This window comes from Halichoerus grypus, chromosome 1 (genome assembly GCF_964656455.1).
Source record: "Halichoerus grypus chromosome 1, mHalGry1.hap1.1, whole genome shotgun sequence".
Lineage (NCBI taxonomy): Eukaryota > Metazoa > Chordata > Mammalia > Carnivora > Phocidae > Halichoerus > Halichoerus grypus.
This window is the reverse complement of record NC_135712.1, coordinates 131,477,287-131,503,158: the sequence shown is the minus strand read 5'-3', so window position 1 is coordinate 131,503,158 and position 25,872 is coordinate 131,477,287. Positions and strand designations below refer to the sequence as shown.

Below are 25,872 nucleotides of genomic sequence, written 5' to 3'. Positions count from 1 at the left end.
CTGACAGTTCTCTTTTTTACTACAATGTAGATAAGAAAAAAGCAACAAAACAAAATACAAAAATTTGACAATTGTGGTTGGTTAATTTCATGTAGATCTTTACATAAGATTTCCTGCTGTTTTTGAATAAAAGTGCATATAGAGAAGGTATGGGGTCAGGTACATCATGCTCCTCTTCCTGTCTCTGATGTCATTACAAAAGTTCAGGCAATCATGATCCTTCTGGACTATAGCAATTGCCTCGCAAGTGGCTTTCCCTTTCCAGTCCTGCCTTTCTCCTTTTCATCCTCCACAGTATTGATACAATTATCTTCCCGGAAACTTTTAATCCCTTGCTAATTCCTTGGTGCATACAAAATAAAATCCATCCTCCCTCAGAGCCTTAACGCTGACTTGCTCAGACAACTCTCTCCTCTGTCTCCCACCTTTTCCCATGTGCCTCAGAGGAGCATGGTTGCTGTCTGAGATGTTCATGATGTTCCACTTGATTGGGATCTCTATGTGTCTGCTTTGGCCACGCAGTGACTAAAATGGAACATGACACATACTGGACACCAATAAACAGATTGCAGATTTAAGATGGTTGATGAAAACTTCTAGCTTCCTTCCCTTTCCAAATCACAGAGGAAAAAAATGAAAGTAAAATATGTCCATGGCAGCACTGGAAACACAAGAAGAGTACAAACAGTAAATGAGCTCAGTCAGGAACTTGAAGAAGATGGAAACATTGGAATATAAAATCCAATAGGGCTGATGAGTCTGTGACCCAATATATGTTAAAAAAGAAAGCTCCTGTAAATGTTCATGATTTCCAATTTTGTAGCTCTCATGGTTTCCAGTTACTTAGCATGGACACAACTGATGAACAAATTAGTGACCTGGGAGATCAAGCAAAGCAATTCTCTCAAAACACACTGAAAGGATAAAGATGCGGAAAGTGTGAGGAAATCATTAGGAAAAATAAAGGATCAATCCAGAAGTTTCTATTTCTATTTAATAGGAATTCCAATAAGGGGGAATGAAGAAGATGCAATGTTGGAATAATTCAAAAATAATAGCAGAAAATCTCCCTGAGGTGGAAAAAAAAATGTAAATCTTTCATTTAAAAAAGCTATCAATTGCCAAGTTGCCATGTTCTCAGTGGAGTAAAAATTCACCTTCAAAGATAAAGAGAAAAATCATAAAAACTAAAATCACAGAAATATGAAACGAGTTTCCTTCAGCTTCAAAGGAATGGAGTTAAAATGAGAATGCAGATGTATCATCTATAAATCTGGATGCTTGAAGACCATGGAAAAAATTCCTCTCAAGATTCTGAGATTAAATTATTTTGAACCTAGAATTCTACATCCAGCAAAATTATCAATCAAGTATAAGAGTAAAAGAAAAAACATTTGGCGGGGGGGCACGCCTGGGTGGCTCAGTCATTAAGCATCTGTCTTCAGCTCAGGTTATGATCCCAGGGTCCTGGGATCAAGCCCCGCATCGGGTTCCCTGCTGGGCGGGAAGCCTGCTTCTCCCTCTCCCACTCCCCCTGCTTGTGTTCCCTCTCTTGCTGTGTCTCTCTCTGTCAAATAAATAAATAAAATCTTAAAAGAAAAAAACATTAGGGGGCATAGCAAGACTCAGGCAACCTAAAATCCACAAACTTTTTGTATATGGAGTACTTGATACAGTACTCAAATAAGGCAACTGATAGACAGACAGATAGATATATACATACATACATATATATATGGTAAAGAGAAAAGCATAGAAGAAAGGGGAATGTAGCAAAAAAGAAAGAAATTAAACTCTTGATTTAAATGATCATTATTAAGCATCTAAGACATTTATGAAAATTCTGGAATTCTTAAGTCCTAGAAATTCCTAAATAAAATAACGACAAAGTAATTTAAAAATAGGCATGGAAAAACATAATATTATATTATATTATATTATATATTACTTTATATCAATATTTTGGTAAATCTAGATTCCAGAACTCTAGAGTCTAGATTCCAGTGAGTCTATAATCTTGGGTGGCAAAATAAATTATATATTTATTCCCACTAACCTCTAGCTGAAATTTAGCATGAGCTTCAATGATAAATCTAAGCAATAAACATAATGGTATTAGCAATACCTGGGACTTTCATCAGTACAAATCACAGAAATGTATATCTCATCTTTCACTTGGTGAAGGTATGTGAAAATATCACTTATGATACTCATTAGATCAGCTTGTAGATTGTACATAACCTCCAAGTGACTGCCTACAGATGCTCGTGCAAATGAGCTGATCACCTCCTCAAGACAAATGTGCCCGATTGTCCACATTCTCACATTGGTGCCTCTGCCCCACCTTTTACCCTCTATTAGTCTGATTGACCTCTAATTACGAATACTTGAAAGGAGATGAGCTTTTTCCCTTACTTGCTAAAGTTTTGTAAAACTGGACAGTTGAAATGAGAATTTTTAACTCTCCCGAAGGCAGTACAGTGTTCTGTAACACAGATAACTGAGTGAACTACAAGTATAAGCCTTGCAAGTTCAAACAAATCACATGATTAGGATAACTGTTTGAAGTATTATTTCAAGTAACTTATTAGCACTCACAGATGGTACAGGGGTACAGATCACGTGTGCTGCAAGTTCTGAGCAGCAGAGGTTCTTCTCTAGACTCGGTTTCCTCTTCCATTCCCATTCTGAACACTGAACTATGAGGTAAAAGCAAGCACGCATAGTATATCACACAAGCAGGTTTTGTGCATTTGCATTCCATAAAAATACTGAGCATATTGAGAATAACATTGTGAGAACACCATACACATAACTGGGGGGGAAAACCCACAACCTACCCACAAACATTGTTAGTAGGAAGGCACAGAAAATCATGTGACTTCACTCATGATAACAGTCAAATTCCAGGGCGGACATTTTTAAAAGTGATTCTAAGAAGCCATCCATAGACTTCAACCACAAATGGGGTCCGTGGCATTATAAAAATTTTTTTAAAAAGTAAAAAAAATCCCTGATCTAGATCAAGTTAATGTTTTCTAAGGAGATAAAAAAATTAGCAACACCAACTCAGGAGGTGGGAAAAAGAACCGGGATAGACCAATAATTATAGGAAAAACTGAAGGGTAATCAAAGATTTACACGCACACATCTCATCACCCTTACCACTATGAAAGAAACCTGTTGCAAAATGCTGCTCTCCAACCCTCAACTAACAGATCATTTCTCTTAAGTCCTTTTATTTTTTTTTTTTTTTTTTAAAGATTTTATTTATTTATTCATGAGAGACAGAGAGGCAGAGGGAGAAGCAGACTCCCAAGGAGCAGGGAGCCCGATGTGGGACTCGATCCCAGGACCCTGAGATCATGACCTGAGCCGAAGGCAGACGCTTAACCATCTGAGCCACCCAGGCGCCCTCTTAAGTCCTTTTAATAGTTAGAAAAAGGAAAAACAAACAAAAGAAAGTGCACGAATTCATTCCACAAATCAAGCAAAATAACCATGATACCAAGACTAAGAAAAGTATGTATACCTTGGAAAACCATGAGAGCAATATTACCTATAAAGATGTACAAATTTCCTAAATGAAATAACAAGAAAGCAAATAAATTTCCTCCAGGGTGGCAAGAAAGAAGGAGAGAAAAGGTATGAAATTGAGAAGGTTGGTAAATTGGTCTATGAAAGTTGAAGCTTTGATTGTCTCTACATTGGGAAGCACTACCAACCTCTGAGAGAAAAGCTGGAGGAGACTGGGGGTACCTGACGTTTGAAGGGAATGGAGGCAGTTTGACATAATTGTGGCAGACAGGGGGAGGGTGATTTAACCAGAGAAATAATTAGGATCGCTGGGTAGGGTTGAGCGTCTATTGCTGCCTTTTGGTGAATTTTTCTGGTTTTTTTTTCCATTTATTTTTATTTATTTAATTTTTTTTTTTACTCAAGTATAATCAACATACAGTATTACATTAGTTTCAAGTGTACAATATAATGATTCAAAAATTCTGTACATTGCTTGGGGCTCATCACTATAAGTGCACTCTTAATCCCCTTCACCTACTTTATCCATCCCCTGACCTGCACCTCCTCTCTGGGAACACAACAACCAAACGTTCTCTGTATTTAAGAGTTGGCAGGGGGGTGGGGGGGGGTGGGGCTGTCTCTTTGTTTTCTTGTTTTTGTTTTTTTATTTTATTTTATTTTATTTATTTATTTATTTATTTTTAAAGATTTTATTTATTTATTTGACAGAGAGAGACACAGCGAGAGAGGGAACACAAGCAGGGGGAGTGGGAGAGAGAGAAGCAGGCTTCCCGCAGAGCAGGGAGCCCGATGCGGGGCTCGATCCCAGGACCCTGGGATCATGACCTGAGCCGAAGGCAGACGCTTAACGACTGAGCCATCCAGGCGCCCCTTGTTTTTGTTTTTTTAAAGATTTCTTTATTTATTTGAGAGGGGGCGGGGAAAGAGAGAGCACAAGCAGGGGGAGGGGCAGATGGAGAAGGAGAGAGAGAATCTCAAGCAGACTCCCCACTCAGCACAGAGCTCAATTCCACCACCCTGAGATCACGACCTGATCTGAAATCAAGAGTTAGACGCTTAGCCCACTGAGCCACCCAGGCGCCCCAAGTGTCTGGGTGTTTTTTTGTTTGTCTCTTCTGGGTTTTTTGTTTGTTTTTTTCTTAAATTCCACATACGGGTTTTCTTCAACAGAGCTTGTCTGCTTGGTTATAGGCCATTGAGAGTTGTTTTGCCGATAGAAGCAAAAAAAAGAGGAAGAATCCAATGACATAATAACTACTCTGGAAAAGATGAGAAGTGAAGACTTTAGGTCAATAATCTAGAGATCCTGCTGTTGGAACAGAATGGCCTGGTTGAGAGTAATTGATAAGGAAGATTATTACCTATTTCTATTATGTAATACTATGCAACAATTTAAAAGAATGAAGTAGATCAATATGCACTAAAATATAAAACTCCCCAAGATATACTGTTGAATATGTTGAATATTGAAACCAAGACATAGAAATGTGTGTGTGTGTGTGTGTGGTGTGTGTGTGTGTGTGTTCTACCAAATGCAATTGTAAGGAGGAGGGCTTATAATTTTTTATTTTTATTTTACTTTCCTATGGTTTGAGTTTTCTACACCTAGTATGCATTTTAATTTTAAAGGCATAAAAAAAAAGCTATTTCCATGTTGGAAAAAATGGTGTGCCCAACTCCATCATATAAAGATACTGCTGCTAGCACTTCTATTTGTTTTCATCCAATATTTTTTTGGTGCAAATATCTTTTCTTTTTAACAGAAGGGAATCACATTGTGCATACTGTTTTTAATCAGCTTTTTCTACCTTTTCCATGGCATTAAATATTTCTCTAGTATCATTTTAGTGGCTAAATAAAACCTTGTTGTTAAATATTTATGTTTTATTCAGTTCTTGTTTCTACCAAAAACACTTCCCTAAAAATCTTGTAGCTATAATTTTGCAAACATCTATGACTATTTTCTTAGCATGAATCCCCCAAAGTAAAAATGCTTGTTTAAAGGTTTTATGCAGAATTCTGAGGCATTCAATAGAAATGGCCAAACTGCCTTCCAGAAAGATTTTTAAAATTTCAGTCTCTTGGTGACAGTGCCTCTTTCTATACCATTTTGCCAACACAGAGAATACAGTTCTTTTTAAATCTAGGTCCATAAAACTAGATTTATTATGAAATTAGAATTTCTTCTCACTCTAATTCTATATTAAATGGTATTTTCAAACTCAAATACGCTGTAATGCTGACCTGAATACAGTTTGATTCTGTGGGATACAGAAATCAGGACAATATTTAGATACTTTGTACAGACTTTTTTTCCTAAGCTTTTCTTCTTTGCCAGTCAGTTACACTGAAAGATTAAGGATTAGGTTTTGAGAGTCTGGTTCTAACCTACTTCGACGTAAAATTATTAAAATTTAAATATAAGTTTAAAAACTGTGCATTGGACCTTTGTGCCATTGAAGAAGGTCAAGTTCAAGCCCCTTATTTAAAAAGACTTCTCCCTGAGAGAGCACAAAAGGAAACCTATTAACATTACATCTTTTCCCTTTCTTTTCCTCTTTGTTCATTTTAAAACAAGGCTGATACTGACTGAAAGCTAAAATTGCAGAAAACAGTCATGGCTTATTCTATATTGATATGGCATCAAAATTGAGTATGCTCCCACTGAACTCACTGGACACGATTATTAGTGGAAATCCTTGATGAATTATCCATCTAAACAAAGCCCAGCTGTTTTGTTTTCTAAACAATATTGGAGAGGACCCATTAAATATTGCCAACTTGGGCATTGTGTGTTTTTATTTTCAAACAAGAAATTCAGAGTTTGGTATGGCTGGAGCTGGGTTACTAAACATTCTGCTATTCCTATAAAAGACTGTGTAAGTTTCCAAACAAGAATGCTGTTTGAAATACTTCAATGCTAACCTTCGAGACCGTGAAATGGTCTAACATTTTTTAATTATTTCTTTTGGAAAGAAAAGAATATGTATTTACTTGCTCTTGCTATGGTTGTGCTGTATACATGCAAATAAAATAATCTACTAACAGGAAGATGAAGATGATGGTTGCAAGTGATTTTATGGTAGAGACAGAACCATACTCTTCAAATTAATTATAGTGACAGTATGAACTTTTATTGTTCTTTCTCATATAAAAATTGTAAAAATGCTACAATGCTGGAAAAAAAGAGTAGTTGAGGGAGATCAAAGAGGATCAAGCACAACTGAAACCTCGGGTGTCTTAGCAGTTATCAAAGGAAATCACACAACTCTCAAGACATCTAATACTTATTTATTTCATTAAAAAGCACACCGTTGAAGTCAAAAAAAGAAAAAAACAAGATACCGCAGTAAAACACTATTTTTCTCTGTAATTTTACCCAGGATCTTTTCAAACATGTGAAGACCTCTGTATCTTATTTTTAAAATAATTACAAACCCCAAAACTAACCTTTTGCTTTATCTACTAATTACCTGTCCACTGACCTATTTCTTTCTTTCATTGCCATGCTCCAGTTATAAAAGGTCCACATTAACCATGTCTATTTCATTTATTCCCAGCACAATTTTTTGTAATATATCAGCCCTATCAACATATTAAGTTGGTAGTTTCAGTTGAGTTACCACATTAGAGTAACGCCATGTGACAAAAGAGGTGCTAGACCATATGGAAATTTACAAAGGAGGTATGCTGAAACCTGGTTACAGATTTCCTGGAACCCCTCACCCACACCAAGGTTGTAAGAGGATCAGGTTTGGGAGATGGAAAAGGAATCTGTGAGGGGAATAACTCGAAAGAGAACTGCCCTTGAGTCTAGCTCACAAGAGGGAGGGGAGACACCACCCCTACCCCCTACCCCAAACCTAATGAGAGGGGCTTCAATGAGACCCCTTAAGCTGCAGCCTGACATGTGTTCCTTGCAGCTGGGGGACACGGAGGACCTTCCTTGACTCCTGTATGGGAAAGCTAAAGGGGCTTGGGCAGCGCAATGGGAGCAGAACGGGAATCGCTGGTCTGGGAGGAGATTGCCCTTCCCACTGACAGTAAGTTCAAGGTGCACAAATCCCAGAGTAGGTGAGTCAGACTTGAGTGATTTAAAATCCTTCCCACGAGGACCACAGAGAGAGTCTGTGTGCAGCAGACTGTTGAGAGACTCAAGGACTGGGCTGGGGTGGTGGGGAGGGTGGCTGCCAAGGGAGACACTACCACATCAAGGGAGTTTCAGTCAGAGAGGACCAGCAGAGGAAACTCTAAAGAACCTACCAAAGTGTTTATGAGAGAAAGTGTCAGTTGTAAATGTCTGCCAGGCGTAAAAAGGGTACCAGCATCTTAAAATGGCACTGCTTCTCTGTTCCAGCCCTTGGCCATAAACTAGTTAGCAAGCTGGAGGAAGAGGAGTAGGGAAAGAAAGAGGAGTTAACTTTAAATCAAGGTGGATTCATATCAGGACGGGATACACTAATTTCTCAGATGAGATTGTGACCAGAAGACTTTCAGTTACACGAGAAAGACCGGAAGAATCAAGGAGCCTCTCCAGGTTACTAAAGAGGAGCAAGGAAAGACTACCACCTGGGCAGGTTTAATGGGCATGTAGAAAGCAAACATAAATTGTTTATTGTGGGTTCATCCCATGAGTCCTAAATGCTCCATTTCTTTTTTGAAATCACTTTCTCAAAATTGCCAATAATCTTTAAAAGGCAAGGTGATATGATGAGAAAATAAAGGGATTTGAAAGCACAAGATCTGAAATCAAATTCTGAATGCACACAGCTAAATAGTTGAGTGTCCTTGGCTGACTCGTTGAACCTCTCTGAACATCATTTTTTTTAATCTATATATTTAAGAGGTTAGAATAGTTCATCTCTAAAATTCTTTCCTGTTGTTAATGCTATTTGTCTTAGTTTGGGTTCTCAAGAAACAGACCCTGGCAATCCCAGGAAACTTAGTAGAGAAGCAGGAGAATGAGATAGGAAAGGAAGACAATAAAGGGTGTATTTTCAAGCCAGTTACCACTGTGGGCCGCAGGAGATCCATCCCAATGTGGAACCCAGGGAGAACGTGTAGAGTAGACCAGCACTGTCCAGTGGAAATTGTAGTTCTAAATGTTCTAGTAGCTGAATTTAAAAAGGTAAAAAGAAACAGGTGAAATTAATTTGAATAATTTTCAACCCACTAAATTCAAAATATTACATTTCAACATGTAACAAAAATTTTTTAAATATTTTATTTATTTATTTGACAGAGAGAGACAGAGAGAGAGAGGGAACACAAGTGGGGGGGTGGGGTGGGAGAGGGAGAAGCAGGCTTCCCGCCCAGCAGGGAGCCCGATGTGGGACTCGATCCCAGGACCCTGGGGTCATGACCTGAGCCGAAGGCAGATGCTTAACCGACAGAGCCACCCAGGTGCCCCAACATGTAAAAATTATTAATGAGATGTTAAAACTTTTCGAAAAAGTCTTTGAAGTCGATTTTATACTTATAGGACAACTTGACTTGGACATTAATTTTTCATCTTGATGTGTATTTAGAGTTTGTAAAATTATAGGGGGAAAAGTACACTCATACGGCCAAGCTTTTCCAAATATACTTAAAAGTGTTCCAATAACTGAGGAGTATCATTTTACTTTAAATTACTTAAAATGAGATGAAATGTAAGATTCAGTTCTGCAGTCACACTAGCTACATTCTATATGCTCAATAGCCACATGTAGCGAGGGGCTACCGCATTGGACACAGATGTTGAACATGCTTCAGAGTTATTCTACGTTAGGGGCGAAGAAGCTGGGGAGTTTACCCAGCTCACGGACCATCACTGGTTAATGGCTGTTTCTGGGGCCGTTGACAGCTGTGCTCACGACTGAGCTTGCTTGCCCCCAGAACAAAGCTTCTTGCAGAGAGGTGCAGGTGTTCACAGTAAGAAGCCTTCTGCACGGAGAGGTGAACGCCAAGGGGATGTGGGCAGAGCCCTGATGGTGTCTGCTGCACTATATGACCTCCATTTTGTCAGAGATTGTCATGTTTATCAAACCTCTTCTTGATCTCTTGGAAGAATGTGGCAGATCAATTTTTTGTTCCAAATACCTCTCACAGTCAGGTCTTTCCTTCCATTGCCACTGACGGCGCGCAGTGTGTCAGAGGCCTTGCCTCACCTCGCGTGGTTGGCCACGTTGGCAGCAATTCCGTTCTTGCTTATGTGCTGTGATTCAGGCATGAAGGTGGATGCTGCCGTATATTGGGAGCCAGGGTATTGGTTATGTGGCATTCCCCATCCTAGTCTCCAGAACCAAATCTGATTTTAGGTAGAAAGCCTTTAAGGTCCAAGTTAATACTCTAGGACTTGGCATTTAAGTATCTCTACCCCTAGTTCAGCTAAAAGCGTGGTGTTGAGACTGTTGCACCCATGAGACCCATTCAAATTTGCACCATAGTTTGAACATCCGATTCTCTGCTTTCCTCCCTTGAGCCCCAGCTCGACTAATGTCTCTATTCACTAATCTCAGGGAGAATGCGGTCCAGTCAGCCAATTTTCCTGGTAACTGTGCCCTACCTACTTGCCCCATAAACCTCTAGATATCTTGTGGCTCTGCCGCCACCCCCAAATTTATTTTCCAGGGCTCCTTGGTCTGTATGGCCCAGTGCTTTCTGGGTTGTGTAAGGCTAAACCCTCTGCAAATCATGTTCTGCCTGCCAGACTGAAACTCCTCCCATCTTCTCCTCCTGGCCTGTGCCACCTAACTGTCAGGATCTCATCTGGGGTCGCTGCCTCTACCCCCCTATCCCATAACATTGCACTTAACCAGGTCATGTAATAGCACAGTCCCAAAATAGGATAACATCTGTTTTCAAGCCTAAATTAATGCATATAAGCTAATATCATTCCTCTTTTTTTTCTAATCTATTCTGCGTTATGAAGTCATATCTATTTCTTAAAATCTTGTATTTGACATGCCAAAATTTGCTAAGGAAAATCCATAACTGTCCTAGATGGAGTCAGGTGTTGGGAAGACAAAAGAAACATATGACAATGTTCCTGACTTCAAGTAGTTTTCCAGCAAATTTGAGAGGCAAGATTCATATGTATGACAGAATTAGCAAATAGTGTAGAACAGAGATTGGCAAACTTCATCTGTTTTAAAGGGCCAGAAAGTTAATATTTTAGTCACTGTGGGCTATATGTTCTTTTTGCTGAAACTACTCAACTCTGTCTTTGTAGCGTGAAAGCAGCGACAGACAATATGTGAAAGAAGGGGCATAGCTGTTCCAATATAACTTCACTGGCCACTGAAGGGGACACTAAAATTTAAATTTCATATCATTTTTCCATGTCATGAAATATTCATCTTTTGATTTTCCCCAACCATTTAAACATATTAACATTTGAGCGCCTGGGTGGCTCATTCAGTTAAGCATCTGCCTTCGGCTCAGGTCATAATCCCAGGGTCCTGGGATCGAGCCCCACTTTGGGCTTCCCCTGCTCGACAGAGAGCCTGCTTCTCCCTCTCCGGAGCTCTGTGATCTCTCTCGTTTTCACTCTCTCTCAAATAAATAAATAAAATCTTAAAAAAATATATTAACACCACTCTTAGCTTGCAGACCACACAGAAAGGCAATGGGAAGGATGTATTTAGCTGTCATTGTTTCTCAACCAGTGCTGCAGAACACAATTAAGTACTTAGTTGGGTGGTTCAGATCCAAAATGATATAGAAGTTTAAGAAAGAGAGACAGTCATTGAGATACCTTTATAGGAAAGTTGAAACAAACTGAATCTGGAAGGTAGTAAAATAATTTGGCCGATGAAGGAAAGAAAGAGGCTCTATCCAGTCAGCAGCAGCAAATTCCGAGAGAGATGAGTTGAGTGTGGTATGCTAATGATGGGGCTACACTGAATAGAGAAGGTCCTTATTATCAACCAACTGCTGCGTATCTGTTGGATATATACACTCGGCCATAAAGTTGAATAAATAAAACGTAAACATTGTTTCTTCCCCCTATTCTGTCCTTGCAGATTTGCTCTTAGAAAAATATGGAACCTGGAGTGCCTGGGTGGCTCAGTCAGTTGGGTGTCTGTCTTCAGCTCGGGTCATGATCCCAGGGTCCTGGGATCAAGCCCCGCGTGGGCTCCCCGCTCAGTGGGGAGTCTGCTTCTCCCTCTCCCTCTGCCCCTTCTCCCACTAGTGCTCTCTCTCTCTTGCTCACTCTCTCAAATAAATAAATAAAATCTTTAAAAAAATATGGAATCTTCTTCTTCCAGCCTCCACAACTCAAAGTCTCTTCCAAATTTTTCTTCTCTGTACTTCTTTGATCTATATTCTGAAATTTCCTCCAATCTCTTTCCTAGTATCTAATTCTCGTTCTCATTGAGGTAGGATGATATGTTATTTCTAGAATTTCACTTTTTAAAATCTTTTTTTCCTAGTTTCGTATTGACTTCTTGGGTTACAGTATTAGATCTTCATATTTCTCCCATTAAACAAATTACACATACTCACTTAATAGTATAGATTGTTTTATTTCTCTCTAGGTCTTAAGGTGCTGATTCTTTTCTTTCTCATGATTATTTGTTTCTCTAGGCAGTTTATAATTTTGGTAGTAAACTAATATCCAACGGGGTTTTTACCTGAGAGATCGTTGTGCTCAAGATTATAAAAGTGTCCCTACAAAGTGGCTTTGCATTTTCCCCTGCTAAGCCTACAGGGGTTTTACCCATTCCATAAGTTTCTACATTAATTTCTTGACTTCTACACCATGTAGGCAGTATAAATTTGAATCCCACAACCACAGAGAGTATAGGCTTGAGTTTGATATCTTATGAGTGATTCTTTTCCTATTTATGGCCTCTGGCAGAGGGCCGACTTCCCTGACGCCTCTCTAGGCCAGTGGTTAAAGTTTTCCAGTCTCTCTAGCTTCTTAGCTGACACAGGCCTGACCTTTTGCTTCCTGTCCCAGCAATGGCATTACAACTTCAGCCCCCTGCCTTAGGTCCCTGGGCCTCAGGTCTATGGATCATTGTCCTCTGCTCTGTCACTAGGGGTTTCCTTTCCATTTGACTTTACCTACATATTTCATTTTAAAAATTCTATTTTATCCAGCATTTCTGTACTTGGAGGAACAAGAGAGCCTTACCATGCACTTCCATCTGACAAATTCTTCAGAAGACCCAGTGGTTTTTATTTTTAAGGAGGAAATGAAAACATGTGAGGACTAAGAGGATGAAGACTTTTTTTAAAAAAAGATTTATTTTAGAGAGAGAGAAAGAGAGAGAGAGAGCACAAGTGGGAGGGGCAGAGGAAGAGGGAGAGAGAATCCCAAGCAGACTCCCCACTGAGTGCAGAGCCCATCTTGGGGCTTGCTCTCACAACCCTGAGATCATGACCTGAACTAAAACCAAGAGTTGGACACTTAACTGACTAAGTCACCCAGGCACCCCCTAAGAGGATAAAGATTTTAAATGTGGGTAGGAAGAGTGTGAAGATTCTAAAAAAGAAAGATCCCTCCAGAGACACAGAGGATTGGGAGTTCTCTGTATAATAGATATTTTGTTTGTATTTAAGATTTTTATTCAGAAATAATTTTATCTTGATGGAAGATTTGCAAAGATATTACAGAGTTGCCATATACCCTTCACCCAGCTTCCCCTAAAGTTAGCATCTTATACAACCAATGATCAAAAGTAAGAAATTAACATTGGCACAATACTATGACTAGATTACACACTTTATTCAGATTTCACCGGTTTTTCACCGATGTCCTTTTTCTGTTCCAAGGTCCAGTCTAGGGCTCCACATTGTATTTAGTGGTTATGTCTCTTTAGTCTCCCCCAGTCTGTGACAGTTCTTCAGCTTACCACTGTCTTCCATGACCTTGACATTCTCAATGAATACTGGTCAGGTATTTTGTAAAATGTCCCTCAAATTTGCACGTGGTTGCTCGAGATCAGATTGAAGTTATGCATGGGAATGAGATCACATTCATTGAGGCTATGCAAATTTCTATTTTCCCTTTCAACTTTTGCCCACTAATTTTAGCTTTTATAGGTGGATCCTGGCTACAACAGTGTTTACTAATGTCCTGATGATGACTTGCTATTTCCTTCTTTCCTTTTACATTTATTAATTCTGTGAGGAGGAGTTGTCCTTTCTCCACCATTTACTGATTTATTTCATAATTTATTTATATTGGTATGGACTTCTGAGTATTTATCTTACTCTGTTTCTTCAACCGATACTTTCTTTTGTAGCTGAAACAGTTTCAGCTGCGGCCACGGAGAGCTCTTTCAGATTGGCTCCTGTGTCCTCTCAATACGCCCCCATCCTTAGTACTGCCTTACCTTTTGGTACTGTAAGATCCTGCAGGCCCACCTTGTCTTATCCCTGCCCAAGCTCTAGAATCAATCACTTCTCCAAGGACCTATGCAGATGTTTTAAACGACAGGACTAGATAGTTTTGAAGCCTCAACTCTCATCCAGGGAAAGCACAGAGTCAGAAAAGAAACCGGAAGGACCATGGAGAAACCCAAGATTCGAAAGTGGAAAAGAGAGGGGGCTGGGATCCGAAGAAGGAGACAGAGAAGCGGGGGGAGCTCAGAGCATGGAGTCAGAGAAGCAAGAAAACACAGCTCACAGCTGAACTTTAGGGTCCTGTATAAGGCATCCTACCTGTTCTCTGCCACCTCACCTCTTCCAGCCAGATATCCTTATTGTTCCATTGCCCCGAGCTAACCAAACCCCTAACTCTGACCAAACTGTAGTAAGCACAGCCACAACTAACAAATTCAGCCTGATGGATTCTAGACCTTCACCGTCTAACAGAAATGTTTCCCCATTTCTTTCTCAGGCCCAAATTAGCACTCAGCTTTCCAAAGTCAGGGCAAGTTGCACCTTTTCCTGGAACATTTTCCCAAACTTTTAGCCTACATTTATCATTTGTTTTTTATAAATAGTCTGGTATTTATCTCTTTAGTTAACTTATTGTTTGGATAATCTTCTTCTTTAAAATGTTTCTATTTGTTTCATATTATTTATTTCCCAACAATACCGTAGCTCCTTAAGGTCAGAGGCCATATCTTATACTCTCTGGTATGCTCAGCAGTTAGTAACATTTAAATACTTAATAGACATTTAATAAATATATTTCAGTTTAACATTCATATCAACAAATCAATCACTATACTGAGTCTTCAAAGAAATAGTTGGGCACTGGGAAGATTCCAGGAGCTATCTTATCTATGCAGGAATGTTAAAAACTACTCCTTAAGATACAAAGTTAGAATAGTTATGCAAATTGCTTGTGACTTTGATGGTATTCCAGGAGAATGTAAACCCTGAGCCAGGGCAATTCCTATGTTTCACCAGGAAATAATTCATTAGGATATTTATGGCTTATCTATTAATAAAGTAAGTCACTAGACTATTTTACAGGACCCATTCTTGTTTTGTTTTAAAACAACTGTCTGATCTGTTTCCATTTTTTTTTTTTAATCAACTACCTGTTACAGAACTTAACATATAAAGCTATCAGATTTTCAAAGGACAAGTGGGACAGTATTAATGGAATTCACTGATTTTTAAAAAGGTTAAATATCATTGTTTTTCTTATTAAAAACAATACATATACATTGAAAAAATCAAGAAAATATAAACAAAAAGAAAATAAGTCCATAACCCCAACACCCAGAAACAGATATCATTAATATTTTTCCAGCTTTATTGAGATTTCCAATTTATTGTGTAACATACCGTCTGTATATATATGGGGATTGTGTGTATATGATCATTTTAGACAAATTGTCTTCTAACTTACTTTTTCATCTAATGTTTCATGTTTCTCTCATCATCAAACATTTTCTACATTGTTTCTTTGTGATGGTGAATGGATTTTATAGGTTGGACGTATTATAATTCATTAAACTACTCTCTTAGTTTGGACACTAGGGTGTTTCCGATTACTCCCCAATATATTCCATTCTATGATGAACAGTACTATGCTTAATGGTGAGCATACCCATATTTCCTTAGCGTAAGTTTCTAAAAGTGAATGGCTCTGTATGAATGATTATACACAGTTTAAAGTTTTTGTTTTTGTTTTTTAAATGGCCGTGGTCCGAAGTTGTGCCAGTTGACTGTCTCAATCAGTGATAGTTAAAGCAACTTTCAAACAATGTATCATTTCGACTTTTTAAAGGAACTATGTTCACATTTAGAGAATCTCTAAGAAGATGATGAAATAAAGTTATATTTCTCTTTTCTCTTATGGGAGAGCCCTTTTTCCTGCAACTTTGATTATTTTTTTAATATTTTGCTTTCGGATATAAAAAATGCAAAACGCATTCTTTAGTGTGAGTTGCAGAGAAAGTACAAGGTCATCTGAAATAAAGAAGTCCAAGGGGGCAGGGCTGCAACTAAGAAGAACAATAGTGAAATTTATTAATTAGGCTCCTATTTATAAATCTCTTGTCAAAAACAATTTTTTTCTTAAGATTTTATTCATCCATTTGACATAGAGAGAGAGAGACAGAGAGAGCACAAGCAGAGGGAAGGGTGGGCAGAGTGAGAGAGAGGGAAAAGCAGGTTCCTCACTGAGCAAAGAGCCTGATGTGGGGCTCCATCCCAGACCCCTGGGATCATGACCTGAGCTGAAGGCAGACGTTTAACTGACTGAGCCACGCAGGTGCCCCAGAACAATTATTTTTTTTAAGTAAGCTTTCTTGCTTTCTTGGGTATTATTAGTATTATTTGCATGAGAGATAGTATTTTGCATTTTTATTTCAGAGTCATCAATTTTTCTTACATATAAGAATCTGGCTCAGCCAACACTTGTGTGTGCACAAACAATTGAGGGGATAGTTGTCACATTTAAAATATAAAATTTTCACAGTAGAAATGGATCAGTAGCTATTTATTTGTACTTATTTATACACTCACCACTGCACAAAGAATTTGAGACAAGCACACGTTTCGAAATGACAAAAATAACAAACAAAATAACAACATTAAAATTAAAAACAGGCCAATAGGGCCAAGAAAAAAGGAAAATACAAATCCATCAACATGAAAGCTGGGCTTGAACTTTAAATTTGGTTTCATGAATTGTTCTTCCGTTTAAGACATAAGTCATTGTTGCTAATTCACATATCAGATTTATTTCATTTGAAACATTAAAACAGCAATTCTCTAATTTCCAATTATTAATGTTTATTTCAAGAGAAAAATGAACACAAGTACTGAAAGAAGTAGTTGGCACATGTATGTCCCCATATCTACAGATAAAAATCAAAATCATGTAGGCTATGAATACTTTCAAACGACTGAACAGTTTTCAAAACCAGTCCACTTTCTCTTTCAAAGCTCTGTAAGGCAGAGGATAAAACCAACCTACATTTTTCTTCTACTCACCTAACATCAATCATGGGTGACGACATCTCTACAAGGTTGCTTTAAATTGAACAGTCCTTTAAACTAATACTGTATTCCTGAAGTATTCTTAAACTAATACTGTATTCTTAAAGTATAAAGAAGATGAAGTTGGCATCCAGGAAAAAAGAAACACTCTATTGATCCCCGAAGAGACATTACGAAAGCCAAAGATCGCATAAGCAGTCTGTTTGGCAGCGGCAACAATGCAAGGGAAAGCTATTACTAAATAGGACTGTGCCCACCGGGATGCAGGAATCCGCACATGGATCTCATTTTGCTATTTGCAATATTATTTATATTTTCTGCAAATTGGATAATATGTATCCGTAAGACAAGCAACACTGCTTCTTAAATAAAGAAATTGTGGCTAAAAAAACGAATAAGTGATTGGCAAAGCCAGATCTGCTTTGGTCAAGTTCATGACAACATTCATAAGTCACGGATAAGATCGCCAGAGGATCTACAAGACCACTGAGTAAGTCTTCCAGAAAAATACCTCAGTTTCAATGCTGAGAGAGACTCTGTAAGTGCATGTTACACCTCGGAAGCTCCTAATGATGGCGGTGGTGGGGGGGGGGGGGGGACATACACGTGCACGTGAATAACACTTTCTCCTCCTAGTAATGGTTTTTTTTGACTGGCATGAGTTGTCTCTTTGATACAGGCAAATTACCTGTTTTTCTAGATTAAAATTTTGGAAGAACTTTTTTGTAGGTTTAGAGTATGCATTGAAAAAATGACATATTATTTTCCAGGTACTATAATCATTAGAAACTTTTGGAGGAGGGAAGAGATTCATGTAAATTGGTACTGTACAACTCAGGAATTCCGAAAGCTGCAGTTCCTCTTTAAAAGAAAATGTTGAATTTTCCTTATGCAGTGAAAGGGAATGACTACATAAATGACTCTTAGTTGGAGCTTTCAATTAAACTTTAAAAACAGCTCTACATGTCCAGTGACCTCCTGATTAGTCCTTCTTTCATCCCATCTAAGTATGTGCAATAATGTCTTATTTTTGATTATTATGTTTCTTCTTTGTTTTAACTGGTTTATTTTATTTCTGGTCTTACAGAAGTATTGCACATTTCCTATGTGTCTTTAAGCCTCTGGCCAGTAAGCACTTTCCTTATGCCTATTGTGCCAAGGGAAGAGGAGATTCCTTAGAAAGGGTCCTTTACTCTTGCTACTCAGAGACCAGCAGCATGGCATCATCTGGGAACTTACTAGAAAATCAGACTAATTTGGGGTCCCCACCCCAAACCTACTGAAAAGGAATCTGCATTTTAACAAGATCCCCAAATGAAGCAAAGGCAAATTAAAGTTTGAGAAGCATTGCCTTAGAGCACATTTATTCTTCCCTGTTCAGGGATTTTTCTTCCTGGCTAGCCTTCCACTTAGAAACGTAGCTATGTGATTCAAAAAGAAAAAAAAAAAAAGAAACATAGCTATGTGAACAGTGGTCCATTTTCAGATCCACATAAAATAAAGGTACTATTTTTAATTTATATTAATCTATGTTCTATGTATTTTTCACTGTCTGAAGACATCACTTTCAGGGCAGGGGGATTCATTTCATTACGGCAAGATTATTAAGAAAAGGAAAGAAAGAGTTATTGTTCAGCCTACAACATCTAAAATTTGTTTTTATTCTGCAAAGGATGAAACACTTGAAAGTCAAGCTTCAGTAAGAGAAAAAGATTTTCTACCACCCATATCTTTCCTCCCTTTTGTGTATCACAAAGCAGGTGGATGCAGATCATAAGTTTTCTCCATAGAATAGAAAAAATATCTATCCCACCTATTACCTAGGTCATGAATTTTTCCCTTCATTAGTTTTACTTGGAAATAATTATATATTTACGGAAGAGCCGCAAATACAGTATAGGGTTCTCATATACCCTTCACCCAGCTTCATATAATGTTAATATTTTATAGAATGTGATACAATAATTGGAATTAAGAAATTAACATTGGTACCATACTCAGACTTTATTTGGATCTCCCCAGTTTTCCTACAAATTTTCTTTCTTTTCCAGGGTCCAATCTGTGATACCACATTGACTCTAGTACATTAGTCTTCTCCAAGCTATGATTGTTTCTTGGTCTTTCCTTGTCTTTCACGATCTTACAGTTTATGAGTAGATAGAAGTTTCATAGAATGTCTCTCAATTTGATCTCATGTTTTCTCATAACTAGACTAAATTTATAGGTTTGGGGAAAGAATGTCAGAGAGTAATGTTAGGCCATGAATGTTTATCCTTAATGTATAAGGATACACTGTGGAGGAAATAAAAAGCCAGAAAATTGCTTCTTCCGGTCCCAAGAGACGGTAGGGAGAGAAGGGAGACAGAAGTAGGGCAAGTAGATAAGATGGTATCAGGGTTCTAGTCATCAATATCTCTTCCACATACACCTTTTAGGGGCTAATCTTCAGGGGAAGAGCAGTTTTGTAACATCTAGGTAAGTAAAGGGTGACGGGAAGCCATTGGGTTAGTGGCTCACTCCCAGATTTAGGCTCTAAGCAATGGTGTGTTGGTAAATGTTTAACAACTGGCCTCGGGGAGGTGGAGATGAGGGAGAATGGAGCCCTGATTTATAATGTTTGCTCATTTCCATGGTGCAAATACTCCTATGTTGGCTGATTTGAAGCTATCAACATGGTATCTCTGAACAGAGCTAGAAAAGCTGTGTGGTAGTACATTATTATATAGTATTTCTATCAAACACATATGTTAAACATAGGTTAATAGTCCAATGTAGTAAAATAAATAGGAGGTGATGATTTTGAGTATTAATTACCTTTGCTTTTAATATAACTTGTTTAAATGTATGTTCTTATCATTTAATTTTTAATAATGGCCATGTTGAACAATTGGAGTGCAAAATTCCTGAAAAACTAACAATTGGCTAGGTTATGAGTTCCTTCCAGCACTCCACTGCTTCTAGGGGATTCTGACTATTTGGCTCAGCATCACATCACACGGGGCTCAGAAGCAATTGAACAGAGGTGGCAGCAGGTGGGTAGATGCATAGGACTTAGAAGGCATCCCTGCCAGGGCACCTGGGTAGCTCAGTTTGTTGAGCGTCTGACTCTTGATTTCAGCTCAGGTCATGATCTCGGGGTCATGAGACTGAGCCCCGAGTGGGGCTCCATGCTCAGTGGGAATTCTGCTTGAGATTCTCCTCTCCCTCTCCCTCTGCCCCTCCCCGCCCCGGGCTCGCTCGCGCGCGCTCTCTCTCTCTCTCTCTCTCAAATAAAGAAATCTTTAAAAAAAACAAAACAAAACAAAAAGAAGGCATTCCTGCCTCCTAATGGCCTTTATGTGGGAAACAGGAGTCTCTGGAACTTCTTACTTCCCCAGTGAGACTACTCATATGTAGACGAGCGGCCATCGAGGAGCAGAGAGACAGGCCACAGGGATGGAACTTGGGTACTACGGGGAGTGTTCAGGGCTGTGGCAGCACACATCATTCCTAAAGATCAGGCGGGACCTAGTTGCATTTCAGTGGTCCCCATTCCAGAGAAAAAATGAATCCGAGGATCACTGAGTATCTAGAGGACGGTGCATGCTACAAGGGTGCCACAAGGATAAGGTAAGACCCCTACCACCTTGTATACCTGAATGCAATCTTGGGAAAGAGAAGGAAGAGGGGTGTAAAGAATCTGAGAGAGACTGAGTCATCTAAACAGCATTACTCAAAATGTGGTCCATGGGCTGGTGCCAGTCCACAAATTATTACTGGTCCGAAGTGAGATAGATACAAGTGAGAATTGGTATTTAGAAATTTTCATCACAAGTTGACATTGCCAGGACATCCTATCATGTGACCAGAGGACTTGTCTTGTTGAACAAGATACAGACCAGTGCAGATGCGTTGAGCTGGCACTGTGAGTGGCTTGTGCCACGAGCTGCACACTCGTCATACGCAGGAAGACCATGTATTTGATCCAAGATAGAACAGAAAGATCAACCAACTTGACAAGTATTAATCTAAGGCTTTTGAAACCATCACCTTTGGATGGGAATAACATGCTGAACAGCGCGAATCAGAGGTTCTAAAGTGTGTTCCTTGGACCAATAATATCAGCATCAACTGGGAACTCCTTAGAAATACAAATTCTAAGTTGCTACCAGATGTACTGAATCAGAAACCCTGGGGGTGGGCCCAGCAATCTGTGTTTTAACATGCCCTCTAGGTGATTCTGCTGCATGTTTGAGTTTAAGAACCACTAGTTAGAATGTTTAAAGTCAAGGAATTATGTTCAAGCTGGAGAAAAATGAAACACTATTCATTAAGTGCAGATTATTATTGTTATTTATTTTTTTTTTTTAAGATTTTATTTATTTGATAGAGAGACAGCGAGAGAGGGAACACAAGCAGGGGGAGTGGGGGAGGGAGAAGCAGGCTTCCCGCTGAGCAGGGAGCCCGATGCGGGGCTCGATCCCAAGACCCTGGGATCATGACCTGAGCCGAAGGCAGGCGCTTAACGACTGAGCCACCCAGGCGCCCAAGTGCAGATTATTTTTGCTAGAATGCAGAGCTGGTACCCATAATGATCAGACCAGGTAGAGAAGAAGAAAAAACTAAACTTGCTTTGCATTTCTGAGTGATATGCAAGTGAGTAAGGCCAAGATGCTAAAGTTGAATACTTTTAGTGGGTGATCCTCTTTTATCTTTCTCTGAAAGCTTACCCACAGTGCTATGACTCCACATTTTCAAGCATAATTCATTTCCCAGACCCACATCAGCTTGTTTTTTTTTTTTTTTTTTTTTACCAAAACAGGGTCACAGTATAGAAACAGAAGAGTATTTCTCTAGCTTTACTCTCATCACATAATTGCTGGAATCCTGGCTTTCCTACATTCCTACAACTACTACTATTAAGAGCTTAGGAGGCCCCTCTTGGCTGTTTTGTGTCATCTGTCCTTTTCTCCCTCTGCTCTCAATTCCTGGTACCCCTAGTATATAACCTTCTCGATGCTTCTGCTCCTTCCCGGGCAGTGTTGACGCAGTTTCAGCTTAGAATGAGGCCAACCTGGACATTAGCTATATCACAGCCAAGAAATTCTCTCTGTTCCCCACCAGTGCTACATTTTTTTTTTTTTTTTTTTTTTTTTTTTACCAGGGGGAAGCCACCCAGGGCTCACAGCATCTTCTAAATCAGTCTTTCTCAACCCATGTGCATGCAAATCACCTGGGGCTCTTGCTGTCATGCAGGTCTGATCCTGTCGGTTTAGGGTGGGCCTGAGGAGCTGCATTTCTAACAAGCTCCCAGGTGATACTGACGTTGCCAGTCTGTAAACAATATCTTGAGAAACAAGGTTTAGAGCAGTGAATTTTCTGCTTTCACAAGGTCTCCTCCCCAGGTCTTCAACACAGCTGAGGGTGCATAGTTGTAGGGTGACCAACTGCCCTGCTTTGACAGGGATGGTCCTGAACATCCTGAGTCCTGGGCAAACCCAGATAATTGGTCATCCCAGCAGTCCTAAACCACTCTGAACAGCCCTCATCCTTCTCCTCCCCACTCCCTCCCCACCTGACACTTGTCTCTTGGGCTTCTAGACTCTCTCTTAAGATAACTGCTTTCCCTTGAGGCTCTTCATTTCTCTTCCACACAATGCCTTCTCCTTTGGCAGACCTGTCTCCACCAGCCCTAACTAAAGAGCTGCATTTTCAGCCAGTGTAACTAGTTAGGCCAGTTGCAGGAAGAACTGCCCATTTGTCTTGGTAGGGGAGGTTCCATTTCATGTTTCCCCACAGCTGGCCAGGACTAAGAGGCCACTCTAAGATCAGTTAGGACCATATCTGACAGTTAACTCATGTATTTTCACAGAAACTTTCTCATCCTGCCTGGTCTCTGTAGACCAAGCTGGTTTCTCCAGTGCCTGGGAGCAATGCCTGCTCTGCTTTGCCTCTTGGCTGATGATGTGGATACTATCTGGAATCAGGAAAAATCAAAATCTTTCACTCTGGGGCTTGACAAATACAATGTGTTTTCCAGTATTTCCAGTGGTGCTTTTTACATCGAAGCCATAAATTCTTTGAGGCAAAGCTTCATGCCTCATCGTCCTAGAAATACAGCTCTGATTATACCCATCCACAGCTAAAAACCTTCATTAACACTGAATTTACAGCAGAATAATTTCCAGACTCCCCATGTTAGTACCAAGTAATGGTTCTCAAAACTTTACTTTGCACCAGAATGACCTAGAAGGATTGCTAAAACAGACTGCTGGCCCCACCCCTGAGTTTCAGATTCAGGAGGCCTGGGTGGGGGCCCAGGAACTTGCATTTCTAACCAGTTCCCAGATGATACTGATGCTGCTGGTCCACAGAACATACTCTGAGGACCACTGCATTCCATCCATCCACCTAGCTATGGGTTACACTCCTAACACCCAGCTACACCACATACATTCAAAGATAACCCTTTATTCCTTGTTCATATTGTATGTTTTCCTACTCTGTGCCTTTGTTTTGTTTCACTCATTTATTTACACACTGTCTTAGTCCACTCAGGCTACTATAACAAAACACCACACCTGGGCGGCTTAAACAACAGACATTTATTTTTCATAGTTCTGGAGGCTGGGAAGTCCAAGATCAAGGTACCAGTAGATTCAGTTCTTGGTGAGGGCCCTCTTCTTGGCTTGCAGAGGGCTGCCTTCTCACTGTATCATCACGTGGTGGAGAGAGAAAGTGCTGGTGTCTCCTCCTCTTCTTCTAAGGGCACTAATTCCATCATGGGGCTCTGCCCTCAAGACCTCATTAAACCTAATTACCTCCCAAAGGTCTCACCTCCCAAAGACCCCACCTCTTAGGAGGTGGGATTTTAGCATATGAATTTTCGGGGGACACAGACATGACATAACATCCATAACATTCATGGATTCATTCACTCAATCAATGCTTCATTGTTTTATCAAAACTTCCCCCTTCTTTATTGACACACAATTGGCAAATAAAAATTGTAAAGACTTAAGGTTTATAGTGTGATTTTTTTTTTTTTTTATATACTTCATGAAACATTTTTTTTAAAGACCAACACAACTGACCCTGTCAAATGCTCTCATGGAGTTTATGGTACAAGGGAAGAGAGAAAAAATTTACCCTTTTCATTCAGAGAGTGCTTCAGGGTTTCCAAAGAGATCTCATATGCAAGCTCCCCTTTGATCTTCTCCAGACCCCTGAAAGACCAATGGGGCAGAGATTATTTTACACATTTCACAGATAAAGAAATTGAAGGCCAGGGAGTAGTTCAACCGAGGTATTGCCAACCCAGGTCTTCCCAGTCCCAGGTTACTGTTTTTTCCACCCAATCACGCTACTTCAAGTAGTCTTGGTTCACTGTATCCCCTCTCTCACTGCTGCTCAAATTGTACCTCTTCTTTAAAGCCTAATTGGTCACTACCTCCTCCATGAAGCCTTCCATGATAACCCTAGTTAAAATAATTTCTCCTTCTAATAAACGAAGACAATACTTTGTCTTTCTACTGGCATTAAATATATATATATATATATATATATATTTAATGCCAGTAGAAAGACAATACTTTGTCTTTCTACTGGCATTAAATATATATATATATATGTTTTATATATATACAAAATATATATATATAGGTTTTATATCCTTTTTAGATCCCAATCTCCATGAGAATAGGATCACTCTCCTTTTTGTCTCCCACAGCACTCAGCTCTCAGCTTATAGCTCTAAGAAATGAAAAAAGAATGGAGGTTGGAAAGATGAAAATTCCACCTATTTTCTGAGTCAACAGTTCTATTCATTAGATAATCAATGAAGAATAATATATTTGAAGATGAAAGCAGAGGTCTCTGTTATCTCTTTATTTTCTATCTCCATAAATAGGGGTAGGGAGGACTAGCACTCATGAAGTGATTGCTGGGTGTCAGGTGTTTTCCTGTTCTAACATTTTGCCTTCATAGCCTAACAGATAAATACTATTGCTCCTATTTTCAAGGGGAGATCCTGAAGCCCAGAATTGTTTAGAAATTTCACCAAATTCAGACACTGATTACATGTTAGAGAGGGGACCATACCCAATTCCATTTAACCTCATGTGGCAATACAAACACATGAAATCACCTCCAGTTATACTATGGCAATAATAAATTGTCCAGCATTTATCTACATAAGAAATTAATTCATTGTATAGTAATAATCTTGAGGTCATCCTTTAGTAACATAATCTCTCACCTTATTATTGACTTGTCATTGATTCACCATTTGCTGGTTGAGTCTTTTGATCCATTTCTGCAAAAGGGGAAAGGAATTTCACTATTACCATGTGACCAGTCATCACTAATTGTGAAATGCTGGCCTGTGACTTAGACAGTGAATCTGTCTTAAGTGGTATTGTGCTCTAACAGAACATGCCTGTTAGGAGAGAGAGTGGGAAAGGTTTGTGGTAAATCCTGGTACAAAGTGGGGGTGGGGAAGACAAATCCAGAGATAGATCCAGTTCCATGAATAACCCCAAAAGGAACGATAACTTTAGCAACAATGTAAAGCTCAGACATTAAAGCAATTTGTTAGACATTTACCGTATCATAGAACTGAGAATTCTTAGAGAGTTTAACCAAAGGACATTGCCAATGAACATCGCAGGGCCTTGAGAGAGACGGGTAGGAGACAGACAGCATTCAGGAAACAGCTAACTCACCTAGAGGTGTTCAGCCCTGGGTTCTACAGCCAAAGTCTTACAAGAGCAGAGACCTGCAACATCCTGAAAACCAGACAGACACATCAAAGGTGATCGTTCTCACAAATGTATGAAATACCTATCTGCATCCTTTCCTCTAATAGGTACTGCAATATTCTACCTGACAAGCACCTGTTAATTTTTAATTGGCAAGTGTTATTGCAAGGTCTTATCATTTCATTAGCCATTAAGA

General features: G+C 39.3%; 1 long non-coding RNA gene across 14 annotated transcripts in view; it reads right to left on the bottom strand.

The window, feature by feature from the left end:
- LOC118534488 (uncharacterized) overlaps window positions 1-25,872 on the bottom strand; it is a 124,656-nt gene that overhangs the window by 81,165 nt on the left and 17,619 nt on the right. For 11 of the 14 annotated variants that reach the window (XR_013447786.1, XR_013447787.1, XR_013447798.1 and 8 more), the window contains exons 2-5: window positions 25,641-25,703; window positions 25,175-25,231; window positions 24,067-24,143; window positions 8,551-8,654 (exon numbers count right to left, since the gene is read on the bottom strand). This is a non-coding gene — a long non-coding RNA (uncharacterized LOC118534488). Of the gene's footprint in view, window positions 1-2,598; window positions 2,700-8,550; window positions 8,655-23,501; window positions 23,628-24,066; window positions 24,144-25,174; window positions 25,232-25,640; window positions 25,704-25,872 lie in introns of those variants that run through there. The other 3 variants (XR_004916697.2, XR_004916693.2, XR_013447792.1) reach the window with 3 other exon arrangements.